Below are 16,400 nucleotides of genomic sequence, written 5' to 3' on the forward strand. Positions count from 1 at the left end.
TGTCCAATATTATTTATTGAATATAGCATAAGTAATAGTGTTGTGGTTTTTCCCTTATATATTCTAATTTGACTTCGAGTTAGAGACGTTTGAAATGTGAATACTTTTTTCTTTTTCCATGGGGCTCTACACATCCCCTGGGAGTAGAAAGGCAGTAAAACCTATGTAGATGTATCATCTTCAACATGAATAAGACATTGTTATTGTCACATGTACAGTTGTGTTAAAAAATAAGCTGTACAACATCAGTATACTCTTAAATCACTAGTCATTAGCAATAGTGATCAATATTCATCACAAATTATATGAGTAATTGGTTAATTCACTGGTGTTCTGACTGGATTAATCATGGAAAAGAAGTTTCATTAATGGTCATCATGTGGTTTAATTGTTTCTACTTTATTTGAAATATGGATAAGTTATATTAAAATATGTAAATGTTTATAAATGTAACCTTTTAAAGACTTTTTGTATTTGTTTTGAAAAAAACTCTTTATCTGAATATTTTTACTTTTTAAATCTTCAACTTGTTTGTGTAACAATATGTTTTGATGACAATGTATGAACTTATGTATTTAATCCAGGAAATAATGATTCCACATAATGTCTTTGTCCTGTATGTGTCCCTATAATAATAATCTTTAAACAGTTTTCAGTTATTACAGCATACTATACACTAAGATACTGACAAACGTGGCCTTTGTTATCTTTCTTCAGCCAAGGACTGAAGTCTAAAATAAAAATTTCCCCTTTACCATACCATATTTATTCAAATTAGTATTACACCATGCAACTTACTGTGTCTTGTGGTGAAACTCAATCTGGATAATTTTGTAGACACTGCATTTAATTATTGTTTTCATCATGGGTTAATTTGCTAATTATTTTCTTTATTAATCAAATGATTTGTAAGAATTTATGCATTGTAAAAATCATGAAAATAGTAAGAAATGAGGTTACAATGACGAAAAGATATCTTTACAAATGCTGTGAATAGTTCAAACCTCCAAATGATTATAACACATAGCCATTAACCAACAAAATAAAAATGCAAACCTTCAGATGATCTAAACTAAAAGTAAAATAATTTTGTGCTGTACTTATATATGAGTATAAGCTATTGAGATGGGTTATGTCTACCAAAAAATCATATTTTATAGATTTTCTGTTAGTTTTGAAAATGTTTTAATTGGCATCATTTGATTTTTTTTTTTTTTTTTTTTTTGCATTCAATGGAACATTGTACAAATAGTTTTTTTATTTTATTATTATTATTTTAATTTTCAACAGAACAACAGTGGTACTGGTATCTTGTAACAATATGTACAGCAGTTTTTGTTGGACATTCTAACAAATGCATACAAATGCAACAAAGCAAAGACAAAAATAAAAGGAGATGAAACAAATTTAGAAAGACATATTGTCACCTTAGAGTTATAAGGTTGTATCTGACATGTTTGTCAAAATTGGGTTATTGACATATTCTTATTAAATGACAACTTATTACCTTTATGGGATGTTTTTTGTATGCTGTAAGTTGTTTAAATTTTAAGACTTTTTATTTGAACAAATGTTACACACATACTGTTTGCTATGAAATGCAAAAACTTTGAAGCTCAATATCTCAAAATCATTCAGAAAGCAGATAGAACCTTAAATTCCAAGGTGAAGAAATAGTCATGGAGTACCCTCAAGAAAAATCCAGAAGGAGGACCAAATGCGCCAGAACACATCAGATCTTTGATGTAAATCATAGGTAAATTTTTCAAGTGGTAGAAGTCTGGTTGCCTGACTCAGCCACATATTGACTGGAGGTATCTGAGCAGTTGACCATAATAATAATAATAATAATAATAATAATAATAATAATAATAATAATAATAATAATAATAATAATAATAAACATTTTTTGGCCAAGTATATGCAAAAATTCAATACACATTCTTCATCATAGAATACCTCAAATCTATACATGTTGTAAGCAGTTAGGCGTTCAATAATGCTCCAAATTAACACCACTGATTGATTTAAGAGGCATGCATACATACTGTACATGTATATGTATTTGAAAAAAAAGAGACAACAATTTGGTTATAGATGATGAAATTCAGATTTTATTACATGCTTTAGATTCAGTGTTAAGGTCATCGTCTTCTTTCTTTACAGTAAAAGAAAATCTGTAGTCAATGTCATACTCATCAGTTGGAGCTTTATTTAAAAAATGTGTTCTCTGCTCCGGCCAAAACATGCAGGTACCTTGCAGGTCTCTAGCTTGCACCCTCCTGTCGTAGTTTTTTTTTTCTCAGTTATTTTGTTGCTTTCTGAGAATGATGATCCACAGACCTTTTAAACCCTCTTCGTTTAGGCCACATGTCGTATCTTAAAAGAAGAACACAACCACATTAAAATGTATTAACATCCTTTGGACTGGGTAGCCTTATGCTTATGTTTTGTGCTAAATAATACAAATACATACTTTTCAGTAGCACACAAGCAGGACAGTTCTCTGAAGGAACCAGGATGAGTTGAAAGGTATTTGGTATTTATAATGGTTGGCCATCTCTGCCACAAGAATCATTTGTTCTCTTGAAGAGTCCTTACTAGCAGGATAATGTTGAACGCCCTTCTCGTTGTTGTTAGATTGACAGTGTCTGAAATGTATTCATAAGAAGAAAGTTGTATCACATGGATTATACATCAACTGTTAAAGAATCAAAACTGACAGAAGTCTAGTGTACATACCATGCTATAAGGCGAAGACATCCACATCACTTCTGTTTTTTGTTGTCTTTGCTTCTGCTAGTGAAAATACAAAACAATAATAGTAACACTTACAATTATTCATGACTATATGTAATATTAATAATAATTTCATCACCGTCTGCCCACTTCTCTACATCATAAACCAAAGTCTTCCAATTGGTTTCCGGTCACTGCCAGTTTCATGGATTCTGTTTTGCAACTTGCATTGCAGAGCTGTTGTGGTCTAGTGATAAGAAATCAAAAATCATAATACTATTCAAATAGGTTACTGAACATCTAAAACAAACTCTACTGGATGTCTTTACCTTCTGATATCAACAGGTCAGTGAGATGGCCAAATAGTTGAATATCTGCTAATTCCAGCACATGACCATGAGAGTTACAGTAGCATGTCTGGTCACTGCAATCCAAGAGAGGAAACATTGCACTGTTCCAACCTCCTTCCCAACAGTTAAACCACGCCTATCCTGGTATGCCAATATCCTGGAAAGCAATAACAAAATTTTGGCATCAGTTTAAGATGCTCATATAGTTCACCAATCTCACATTAAAACTCATGTGCTTTGGCATGGAACACCAAAATGAAGGACTTAAAGAGGGTGCTGGAACTTTGGACAGCTTTTTGCAACTCTTTGGAGGTCGTGTCATTAGTTAATGTAGTCCACAAATCTTCCTGTCAAGAACAAGTACATGACAGTTTATATCTTCTAATCTAATTTTACTAGGTGAACATCAAAGAGCTGTTTTCTTGTTAATTTAGTTTCAACAAATACAGTTTAAAGTACCTAGTACATCCTTCTTGCAAATACTATCCACCTTGTATTGCACAGACTCCCACTCAAGAATATCTAAGAAAAATGTCTGCTGAGATCTTGGCAGTCTATTAAAAATAATTATACCAACATCTTTTCCACCTACAATGGAAAGAATATAAAAATATTTTATGATATCAATTAATTACTTGCATGACCAAATCTGAGATAAAAAGGCCATCATTATGCCTTAGTTTAAATAAAACCAAAATTTCACTCTAGCCCACTGTCACCTAGGTCTACAGATACAGGGACTAATGGAAACAATGAAGTACACGCCAACAGTCACTGGAGCAAGGCCCTCTCACAGTTGGGACGATTGGAGTTCCTATGAGCTGTACAAGATTAAAACAACAGAAAATTAACATTAATAACATTTCAACTTATCCCAAGACTAGTAGACAAGCAGCATAAGCAGACTTCTAATTTCCTGGACTCCAATGTGGACAGCCGAATCAGTTTATGGTCTATAAGGTGTCATACAAATCAGACAAAACACTTTCTGGAAAATAAAAAAAAAGGTTGGCCACTAATCAACACATAGAACAAATTGTTTTAAACAGTTAAGCCACAATATTTTGTGAGCTTATACTGTAGTTTAATGTTTTTCATAAACAATAGTAAGAATAAAACTTATGCGTCTCTTTCCGTTAATACAATAGTAGTGGAAGAATAAATGCATGTAAATTTGATCTCATACAATCATATATGCCTAAACATTGCAGATATTTAATATACATGGAATGAAAAACTAACCCTTTATTGATTCCAGATTGGTCTTGGCCTTCCTTACACAATGTGTCTCTTTCTCCACCATACCCTTGGTTCAGTTGTCTTTACTGGAGTTGCTTCCTGCAGATCACCAAGTTGTCATCAAGACTTGAGCTTATAATTGAAATCTTAAATCAATCGGATTATCAAGGTTCAAAAGTTGCTCTTGAAGTTCTGAATCACTCATTGTGATAGGCAGAAACAGACTGAAAGATACAAGGATTAAACAAACAAACACAAATATATATATATATATATATATATATATATATATATATATATATATATATATATATATATATATATATATATATATATATATATATTCAGTTATGTCTGCTTTTTTGTTTCTTTTAAGGCATGAAAAATAATTGCAGTTACAATGTAGCCTTTAAACTTAAGAGAAACACTTGATTTGCTTTAATATTGATGTAGTTATGAATACAATTGTATTATTAGAGGTAATATTTATTGCATATTGCATAATTTATTTAGATTTTGGATGATTACTATTGTGGAAAACAACAATCTGGTAACACTGCTCCTCATCTTCAAATGTATAACTATATTGTTCTGAGCTATGCACGACTATATGTGGGGAAAATATATTTTTTAATAAATGAACTTAGATGTAATTAGATAACATCGCTAGTTTGCAGTACATGCTTTATTTATATCAAGTCTGCAGTCATTTAATGCATCAGGAGACAACTTCCCTGCTTTTATAAAAGTTCTAAACAAACCCCTTATCTAAATCAACAAATCGTCTTTATTTGTTTATTTTTTACTTACCGCGTGGAAAACCGCAGTGGACCTTGGGATCGCAATGAACCTTGGGATTGCGACCATAGACTGTAAAAAAAAAAAAAATAGATCTCGACGTACTATGACCCCAACTTCAATGAATAATTTAATAATACAAAGATCAGCTAAAAATATTTTTAAAACTTAGTACTTTAAATGTAATATTTTTTAAGTTAAAAAAACAAACACATTAAATCAGTTTTATTAGGCATAATTACCCTAAACTGGGCAATTGAATATAATTTCACTCATTAAATATAAAGTAAATGATAACATATTTATAAATACCAACTAATCTCCAATAGAAAATAAAAAATACATTATGTAGCATTAACCTACCACATATTGCTGCAGTTTAACTCATCGGTGAACTCACCGGTGATGCATTTTGACCAATAGCTGAGCGATGTTAAATCACTGTTGAATAGAAGTCACGTTGACCGATGTATATTCTCATTTACAGTTGTCCCGACCCTCTTTACAGATGCTTTTCATGAACAAAACAAAAATCACATATTTAAAAAAAAAAACTGTTATAATAGACGTTAACCAGGTTTAAAATATTGCGTTGACATCTTTTGATGGCTTTGAACGTCTCCGTATGACGCCTGAGGCAACCCATTGAAAGCAATGGAATTCCTTCTGCGTCGGTTTAGAAAAACTAGTACACTATGTCAATAATAATAATAAAAAAAATGCGTCTGGTACCCTGTGTCAACAATAATAATTAAAATACTGCGTCTGGTACCCTGTGTCTACAATAATAATTAAAATACTGCGTCTGGTACCCTGTGGCTGTAATAATAATCAAAATACTGCGTCTGGTACCCTGTGGCTATAATAATAATCGTAATACTGCGTCTGGTACCCTGTGGTTATAATAATATTTAATAAAAATATTTTTTAAAAAGCGCAGCATCAGGTACCCTATGGCAAAATAAGTCGTGTTAGAGACACGAAAATGATTTCCTATTGAAATACATTGGATGGAAATTCGTGCAAGGTGACACGAAAAAAGAGGGAAATTCGTGCCCATGAACACGAATCAATAGATTAAATTTCGTGACTATTTCACGAACTGCCGTGAGACTGGGTTGGACCATCTCTGTGTAATAAACCTGCATTTGGATCTGCACTCCTTTGTCAGCGTCCCCTTCACATTACAGTTCTATTTCATTTAAGATTTGTAACTGAATTATTCCATATAAATTAAACCTCTACATGTTTGATATAAATACTATTCAATAAAATGCAACAACTGTAACTTAAAGTTGTGAGAATTTTAATCAGTTGTATCTCGTTTGTTGTTTTTCCAGACGTTTTTGATCCAAAATAAAACTGTTAAATTACGACCATGAGCATGTCTTGGCATTTTATTAAAGGTGTTTAATTGTAATGATTGAGAGATAAAATTCTTTTAAATAACATTTTTTCTTTTGAAATTTTAGTGCAGTCACTTTATTGATGGTGTTCGATCATAATAATCTAGGAAAAGTTTGTGAAATAACAGTGTTTCTCTGTAAAACTCTTAGTGTGTAACTTTTTTGAACTGATTTGATTGTAATAATCTAGGAAAAGTCTGTAAAATAACAGTGTTTTTCTATAAACATTTTAATGAAAATATCTGTAGATTTATTATTTTTTGCACTTTATTTCAACAAAGAAATTTTACCGTAATTTTATGGTTTTTGTTTGGCAGCCGTAGCTGCCAGTCAATTGACCTTTTTTTTACGATATTTTTTTTTACAGTGTAGGCTGATCTTCAAATTTTCCTTTTTCTAACAGGGTACCTCTCTCTAAGCCAATGATTGCTTTAAGGTCGAACTCTTTGTGCCTCACTGCTAGGGGTTCTCCTCAAGTTTCTGCAGTAGGTAGTCACCATTAGTGCACATATACGTGGTATGGTCCCCCAAGTATGAATCCCGCCTGAAGATACTGTAGGTACCTCTTTAGGTTTATTTGGTGGAACACCTGGTAAGGGGAAATGCCAGATGTCTGTGAATGACAGGTCCTGCCTTTCTGGACAACCTATAGTGCCTGTTGCGCTATACTACATTGCAGATACATGTTCGAAGCCAGCAGTCTGGGAATGAGGAAGTGTTGAAGTACAACGAGCGAAACTGGACAACTGCCTCCATAGCCTTCCTACTCTGGTAAAAGCCAAGTTGACAAAACGATACCACTCTTAGCTACGGGAGGCTGAACCATGCAGATCCTTTAGGCTTAATGTGGCACTACCTTGAAGACAGTCTGTAATACAGAAATAATGAACTTAGGTATATCTATAAAGTCACAGATTCTCTTTTCCCTTTCACCACTTAAGCCAAGGTTCTTATCCAGAAGTTTTGGACCAAACCGAGATTCGAATGATCCCAATCTCCCTACAGACTTGCTAAAGAAATAGTATAAGTGGGAGAGAGAGGGACCAGATCTCTGTAAGCTCAAGCTTCCTAGATGCTACCATCCACCCGATTTTTATGTGGAGACATCAAGACTTAGCTTACGTGTTTTCTACGCACAAAAAACTAGACACGCCGCAATAAAGCAAAGACTTCACATTACTGCCGAAACAAGCTCTCACTTTCTATCTGGCTTGAGAGAGTATTCAATGCATCATATGTGACCGAAGCTAATGTTTAGAATAAATATAGAATGCTTTGAATGTGACATCATTGACTAAGAATCTTTGCATGAGTAGAGTAATGGAGCACTGCACCTTTTTTTTTTTTTTTTGAAAAGGCTCATTTTACAAATCTAGAGTTAAACATTTTACTGAAGCATTTTTTAATCCTTTCAGCTGATTTCTCGTTCTGGCAGAAAAAAGTTTTCATAATTTTCTACTTTTTTTTAAAGCTCAAGTCTTCTGTAGTTACATCATATAATGAGGCCAATGGGAAAAGAAAAATTACTAGGTCAATATTGCTAGGAACAATTCTCTCATTCTGGCATAATAGTAGAGAAACTCTGCTCCTGTACCATGATTATTTTTTTTGCTACAAAATAAAATGTCTCTAACCTCATTATTAACCTCATTAGCAAAAAATGTAAAATAAATAAAATAAATAAATAAAAATACCAGCATGCAATTTCAGCACGGACTTCATTTCTAAACAGTGGTGGGTCATATCATTTTATGAATTATATTGTATCAACTAAAACTAGTTTTGGACTGCTATTTCATTTTTATTAATCAGTATTAGTGATTTTTTAATTTATGTTTATGTTAAGTGGGTATGAAAAATTAGAGAACATTAGTTGTTTATAAAGAGTGATCTGACATAGAACCAAATTTACCTGATTTATATTTAGCTGAAAATGTAGATGAAATGTATCCCTTTCTGCTCACTGGTCAACAAATTTCCAGTAAATGTTGACTTCTCCAGTACCTTGCAAGGGATAAACATGCAAGTTAACAAGTACTGTGTCCGGATTGAAATAATTTAATTCACTTACACAAATTTGTTTTTGTTTTAAAGATCTTTGTGCATAAAAACAACAGCATAGAAGCTGATTTATGCATCTCATTTAAATTTTTTAGGATCTATATATTTTATGATCTATTATTTCAATTTTTTCAACTCTATAATAAATGTTGATGGGATAATAAAACTTGCGTATTAACATTTAGTAACAGAAAATATTTAAAAATATGTAGAATTTGGTGCTTTGCATCTTTAGGCTGTGGTGTTTTCATCCAAACCTGGAGTATTAGAATTTACACCCTAACAGCCTCTAAATAGAAGTCAATTTCTAAATCCATTTTACAAATCCAAAGCCTTTTTATAAATTCAATTGAAAATGTTCATGCTTTATGAAAGTTACCAAGTTAGTATTTTGTGACTGCATCTCTTTGGTTATGACTAAATAATTTACCCCTCCGTTTCCCACTATGATAAATTAATAAAATAGATATGTTTCCACCTCTTCCACAATATCCCCAAAAAGTATTCAAGTTTACGTTGACATGTGCTCAGGAAGAACGTAGGAGATATCATCCCATGGATGTCGGTAGAGACCCTGCTTCAGACGTTTCTGGTCTAGATAGTGACCTGTGGGATTACAGTAAAAAACAAACCAACAGTCAACCCTAAAAAACAAACAATTAAGAATAATAAAGAAAAACACTCATGTAAAATTGCATGACCAAGACACATTATAGACTATGCAATCTGCAATTATCACAAAATGTAAAAAGCGACTGGTTAACTTCACAAAAAATAGTCAGTTAACATGTCTTAAAATTATTAAGTGAATGAACTATGCATAAGTCAAGTCAATTTAACAGTACAAGTTTACAATTGTTTAGTAAAATAACTAATCACATTTTACAGTGCACAAGCTTGTTTGTCTTTTGGTGAGATCAATTTAAAAAAAAAATAGGAAACAGACGACATTGCTGTACTCTTGCCTTGTCAGAAATATTTTAATTACCAGATGACAACTTCTTAGGAACACAAGTTAAGATATTTTGGATAAAATCTGAGAGCTCCGTAAACTTCGGAGGACGTAAACTTCCTTTATGTAAGACATATATGAACAAAGTTGCGATACATTTTCTTTGCCTAACAAACGTCTTCTTGGAGGTTAACAACGAGTACATAACAACTAATCTTTTAATTACTATATTTGCATTGTTCTAAGTGGAAAACACACTAAGACATATCCTTTATTTACTTGCATGTCAGATTCTTTTTAACAGTTTCAGCTTGTTAGACTTTAAGGCACATCAAATGTATTTTTGTATAGTGTATCTCCCTTGCACCTGTTATTTAATTTGCACTTTCTTTTGCTGTATAACACCAAATAAAGATATAATGTTGTGCATTGCGAAATTAGTCAAAACATGGCATGGTCACAAAATAATTATATAATTATATTAACAGTGATGACAATTTAGTGGTTTACCAATGAAACCAATGCTGCGTCCCAAAACGAAGATTCCATTGAGAGTGCCAATATCAACAAACTCATCTGCCTCATGTCTGTAACACATAAACAGTTCTCACAAACATACACTAATGCAATTTAGATCCATAACCTCACAATGAATGAAATGAGCACTGTACAGACCAGGTATTTATATTTCAGACAGTTAAGACCATTTTTATATCTTGAAATCAACTTTACATTCCACCAATGCATATTTCTGCCTATTTTTACCAATAAGAGTCAGATTGGCACTCTTCATTTAAAGGATAATATTTGCACCCTAGAATTGATTACCACAGACATTTTTTTCTCCTATTTAAATCAGTAACTTTTTACACTTGGCTTATTAAATGTCTCTCTCTTTAATGCCAAATATTTCAAAATATTTTATAATACTATAAAGCAGTTTATTGCTTCTAAACTGTTTCATTAATACATTACTCATATAGCAACTGCCTAATGTAGACAGCTTATTACATATGTACAGTGCATCCAGATAATATTCATAGCGCTTCACTTTTTACACATTTTTTTATGTTACAGCCTTATTCCAAAATGGATTAAATTCATTTATTTTCTCAAAATTCTACACACAATACCTCATAATGACAGTGTGAAAAAAAGATTTTTTGAAATTGTTGCAAATTTATTAAAAATAAAAAGACAGAAAAATCACATGCACATAAGTATTCACAGCCTTCGGCGTGAAGCTCTATTTGAGCTCAGGTACATTCTGTTTCCACTGATCATTTTACCTGTGGTAAATTCAGTTGATTGGACATGATTTGAAAAGGCATACACCTGTCTATATAAGGTCCCAGGGTAGACAGTGCATGTCAAAGCACAAACCAAGCGTCAAGACAAAGGAATTGTCTGTAGACCTCCAAGACAGGATTGTCTGGAGGCACAAGGCTGGGGAAGGTTACAGAAAAATTTCCAATGAGAGCATCCAATGACCACAGTGGCCTCCATCATCTGTAAGTGAAAGGTGTTTGGAACCACCAGGATTCTTCCTAGAGCTGGCTGGCCATTTAAGCTGAGTGATCAGGGGAGAAAGGCCTTAGTCAGGGAGGTGATCAATAACCTGATGGTCACTCTGTCTGAGCTCCAGCGTTCTTCTGTGGAGAGAGGAGAACCTTACAGAAAGACACCCATCTGTGCAGCAATCCATCAATCAGGCCTGTATGGTAGAGTGGTCAGATGGAAGCCACTCCCCGCCTAGAATTTGCCAAATTGAACTCTTTGGAGTGAATGGCAGGCGTTACGTTTAAAGAAAACCAGGCACTGCTCACCACCAGGCTAATACCATCCCTACAGTGAAGTATGGTGGTGGCACCATCATGCTGTGGGGATGTTTTTCAGCAGCAGAAACTGGAAGACTAGTCAGGATGCTACAGAGCAATGTACAGAGATATCCTGAATGAAAATTAGCTTCAGAGTGCTCTTGACCTCAGACTGGGGCTACGGTTCATCTTCCAGCAGGACAATGACCAAAGCACACCACCAACATATCGATGGACTGGCTTCACAACAACTCGGTGAATGTCCTTGAGTGGCCCAGCAAGAGCCCAGACCTAAACCCTATTGAACATCTCTGAAGAGATCTGAAAATGGCTGTGCACTATCGCTTCCCATCCAACCTGATAGAGCTTGAGAGGTACTGCAAAGAGGAATGGGCAGACAGGTGTACCAAGCTTGTGGCATCATATTCAAAAAGACTTGAGGCTGTAATTGCTGCCAAAGTGCATCAACAAAGTATTGAGCAAAGGCTGTGAATACTTATGTACATGTGATTTTTCAGGTTTTTTACTTTCCATAACTTTGCAACAATTTAAAAAAATCATTTTTCACATTGTCATTGTGGGATTTTGTGTGTAGAATTTTGAGGAAATAAATGAATTTAATCCATTTTGGAATAAGGCTGTAACAAAAATTGTGGGAAAAGTCAAGCGCTATGAATACTTTCCGGATGCACTGTATATAAAAAAGAAAAAAAGAGAAAAAAACAGAACTCATTACTTGTTAAAGGGTGTCGTTGTAAATTCTTGGTCTTAAAAAAAATAACAACAATTTATGCAGTTCACATAATAATCACTGAAACTGTTTACACTGCAAAACAAATTTCTTATTGTATACAAATAACGATGCACACTGCCCAAAATTCTGGCTGTCATTATTCATTCCTTGGCCATTTTGTTATGACTCATTATCTAGAATTTGTTAAGCATTTTTCCAAACAAATTGGCTTCAGTTAATTTTTAAACCTAGTCCAAATATTTGGGCGCAGGAACTGTGAACCTAAGCAACTATTAAATAAAATTCCAATTAAAAAAATAATCTGCAACTATGGAAACAAAACCTTCCAAAAACAATTTCAAAAAGTTGGACTATTAGAAACACATAATAGTCCAACTTAACACATAATAGTATAGTAATATAATACAGCTAGGATAGCATCACTGAAGTCATGACAAAAACTTCTTGTATTTCCTGTGTCCATAATACAGGCATCGGCCAGAAAATTAGAAATATGGACTGCATTACCAATTTGTTATTAGTGTCTTGTTACATTCACCCACACTGTACATTTAAACAACACTCTTTAACTCTTACCGTGTGAAACCTCCACATGTTCTTAAGAGGTCGACAAAAGCCACACCAATAAAACCATCAATGTTTAAAATAAGGTTGGGCTTCTGAAAAGAAAAGAAAAATTAATGTAAACATTTTGGGAAGGAAAAAAAAAAAAAAAAATCACCCAACTAAACATGCTTTAAACTAACATAAGCAGTAACATTACTTTTGAGGTGGTGATCTTCTCTACTTCAAGAGCATAATCCAGTAACTGTGTTGAAGGGAAATGCTGCTTCACAAAGTTCTTCAGGATTTGCACTCATATCAGGGTTATTGATCTGTTACACAGACAAAAAAAGTAAATATGAGTGAAGGCCCGTACACAGAAATAATAATGATACATATAATGATAAAAATATTTGCATGCACACCAGCGAGAAATAATGGTGTGTTTATTTAGTTTATTCTAAATAATTAAAACAGATGTATTTAATCCAGTACTGCTTTTGCAATTCACAGAGGCGCCAACAAAAATGCTTTTGGTTAGAAGAGAACCTTCGAAGATTGGAAGAAAAGAAAGAGCAATTTTTTTTTTTATTTTCATGGCTGTAACCACCCACCAAGCAATTGTATGGCTATTATACATTTTTAAATCCATGCAGTGTGTAACGCAGCACTGTATTAAACCAAGCTAAGGTTTAAATCTCAAATTTAATGTTTTTTTTGGGGGAAAACTTGAACACGTCTTCCTCTTCAAACACTGTAGTTTGGGGATATGAATGCATGATGCAGAGATGATCTGCCCCAAGTGAAAACATTTTTTAACTGAGGCTGTGAGAAATTAATGGTTAAAGCACCACATCAAGCTTGCTATGCTCCACAGTCAAAGTTCAAAGTTTTATTTTGCCAAACTTGCCATTATGAAATATCTTGGAGGACCTATAATGTCACATTGTAGGCCAATCGGCCTGGTTTTTCTCCGATTTTGTTCCTACATTTATTATGCTTACTAAATGGCCTACAGATTATTATCATAAAACATATTTGAGTGTGTATGGCACACATACATTCAGCCAGCCATTCAACCTACCTTGAGTGGAAACCTATGGCTGTCAAGTACACATCCTATTTTCTTTTTCATGACAAAATGTTTGTCAATAACAATGATAAGCTCTGGACCTTTTTTACTCTATTTTGATCTAAGAGCCAATCACAGAGCAGAAATGTGCAACAATGGGAATCTAAAAGTGTGTTGACATTAGAGATGTACTGAATTTTCAGCCACCAAAAATTTAACGGCCGAAAATGTTATGCCATTTAATGGACCCTCTAATTGTGGCTTCAGTCAGTACTCTTTCAAATCTGGAAGCATTAACAATTTATCGTTATCGTTCAATATGGAAAATAATTATAGAGATTGCACTTATACCATATCATCCAGCCCTAACGTCAAGTCTATCAAATGCCTCTCAAAAGTCCCATCATAGAGAGAGAGCGACATTCAATATTCTTTATTGTCACAAAGTACAGGAAAAAGCAACCTATACAGTCACATTCATTAATTTTCTTTTCAGTTTAGTTCCTTCATTTATCTGGGGTCGCCACAGGGGAATGAACCACCAACTTATCCACCATTTGTTTTACGCAGCGGATGCCCTTCCAGCTGCAAACCATGACTGGGAAAAAATATTAGCTTACCCAAATTCATCTATACCACATGTCTTTGGACTTGAAACTGGAGCACCCAGAGGAAACCCATGCGAACACAGGGAGAACAGGCAAACACCACACAGAAATGCCAACTGTCCCAGCTGAGGCTCGAACTAGCTACCTTCTTACCATGAGGCGACAGCGCTACCCACTGCGCCCCAACACGCCCCATACATTCACATATATCGCTATAAATCTTAAGAACTGCAATAAATACCTGAAAATAAATTTTCATGTACACATAATCTAACTGTGGTATGCACAAAAAACTGCAGTCAAAGCAATGGCAATTAGACAATTTGTATAAAGTGATGTTTAATAGCCACCTAAGGAGTAAAAATATTGCAGTTCTGACATACAGGTATTCATTAAATGGATTAAAATGAAGGGAAAAAAATGACAAAAAAAATCATCAAGATTATGTTAATATAAAATGATCACGATAAATGTCAGTAAATAGTTAGATTTTTTACAAACGTATTCACAAAACTGTATAGCTGAGAGCATGCAAGAGACATACTGCACTATAGTAAGCAGTATCTTCAACCGTTGTTTTATGAAATAGATTATAATAAATTATCAAAAAAAAAAAAATCTTTCATGACGATCTCTACAGGTGAAGACATCTACACACAATATAAATGTCCAATTAGAAACATACTACAAACTATATAATACTATTTATGAAAAACTTAACCAAATAACAAACAAATCCAAATGCCCAACCCAAGCTGTGAAAGTGGGCTATGCATTCTAATTCAGCTTGATGGCATATACTATCTTCAACAGCACCTGTAGACCCATTTAGCAACTTGATAGCAACCTTCCATTTAAAGAAGCATAAACAATTAAAAAAATTAGGAGTGGGGTGTATCTGATGTGTTTTATATTGTAGAATAAAATGTGAAAACATCTTAAGTTTGTGTTAGCCATGAACCTAATTTGAGTGATTTAACTGAAATCCCATTCAAAAAACTCATTCACTCTGGACCCGAAACTGCTAAAATGCTAACTTGCTACTGGGTTTTAGTTCCCCCACTTTATTGCAGCGCATAATTTATGAATGCAATCCTACCATCATTGGGCTCATATATTTTGTACCAGGGGCGTCGCTAGACCCAATTTACTGGGGCATGTCCCCCAGTAAAAATCGCCAATGCCCCAGTAAATGCTTTGAGATATGATTTACTTTATATGCAAGTGTATTTATTAAGAGTGGTAATCCCGGAATAAAGACGTTATTCTCTATGTGCGACCAAACCAACAATGGTGAAAGCAATGTAGTTTAATCAAAAGGCAAACTGACGTATCTCCACATGTGCACAGAAAACCATATCCTTGCCTCATGCACTGCTCCTGCAGGACCCTGACACGCTGTTCTTCTCCATGTGTGAGTCCCGTTTGTGAACATGCACGCTGACAAAAGTACTTGATGCTCACACGCCACTCATTCATTGTGAAACCAATGTAACAGCCTTTTATGCGGAGGTGACGGCACGCAGTAAGTTTTGCAAGTCGACAAAACTAAAGTTTAAATAATCTATCAGCCTCCTGATATATTTTTTGTATGAAGTAAAAAGGAGGGATGACGAGTCAGAGAGGTAAGACATAATAAACCTAATTCCCTGTCATGTGTCATTTCTAAGACAACAGATATTTCTATAAAATATTTTTTTTGTATTCCATAGAACTGTATAGAATTTCATTATAATTAAATTATTATTTATGCAAAAGATTTCTTAAATGATCTTAGCATCACTCCAGTTGTGTCTTTGGTTGCATTTTGGATTAATTTCTGTTATGTAGAATAATAATTGTATAATAACAATAATACTTAAATTTATTTATAATCAAAAATTTGTATTAAAAAAACAAATATATATAAATATATAATTAATATATAAATATTATATATTATTATAGTTTTTAGGGGGGCCATGCCCCAGTAGAGCTAGCAACGCCCCTGTTCTGTACCCTGGATGCTTGTTAATTTAGCACTTTCTTGATAAGCCATGACTGACATTTATACCAATCACT

The 16,400-nt window shown here is 33.7% G+C and overlaps 1 long non-coding RNA gene across 2 annotated transcripts; it reads right to left on the bottom strand.

Moving 5' to 3' along the window:
- Nucleotides 1-2,231: 2,231 nt before the first annotated feature.
- LOC130220137 (uncharacterized) lies at nt 2,232-3,129 on the bottom strand. 2 transcript variants are annotated; one of them, XR_008836130.1, is made up of 5 exons: nt 3,069-3,129; nt 2,879-2,986; nt 2,743-2,796; nt 2,477-2,651; nt 2,232-2,379 (listed from the first exon to the last, which is right to left on the bottom strand). It is a non-coding gene; the product is annotated as an uncharacterized LOC130220137 (long non-coding RNA). The 2 variants fall into 2 exon arrangements; XR_008836131.1 differs by having other exon boundaries at nt 2,743-2,799.
- Nucleotides 3,130-16,400: the final 13,271 nt, after the last annotated feature.

Source organism: Danio aesculapii, unplaced genomic scaffold (assembly GCF_903798145.1).
Source record: "Danio aesculapii unplaced genomic scaffold, fDanAes4.1, whole genome shotgun sequence".
Taxonomy (NCBI): Eukaryota; Metazoa; Chordata; class Actinopteri; order Cypriniformes; family Danionidae; genus Danio; species Danio aesculapii.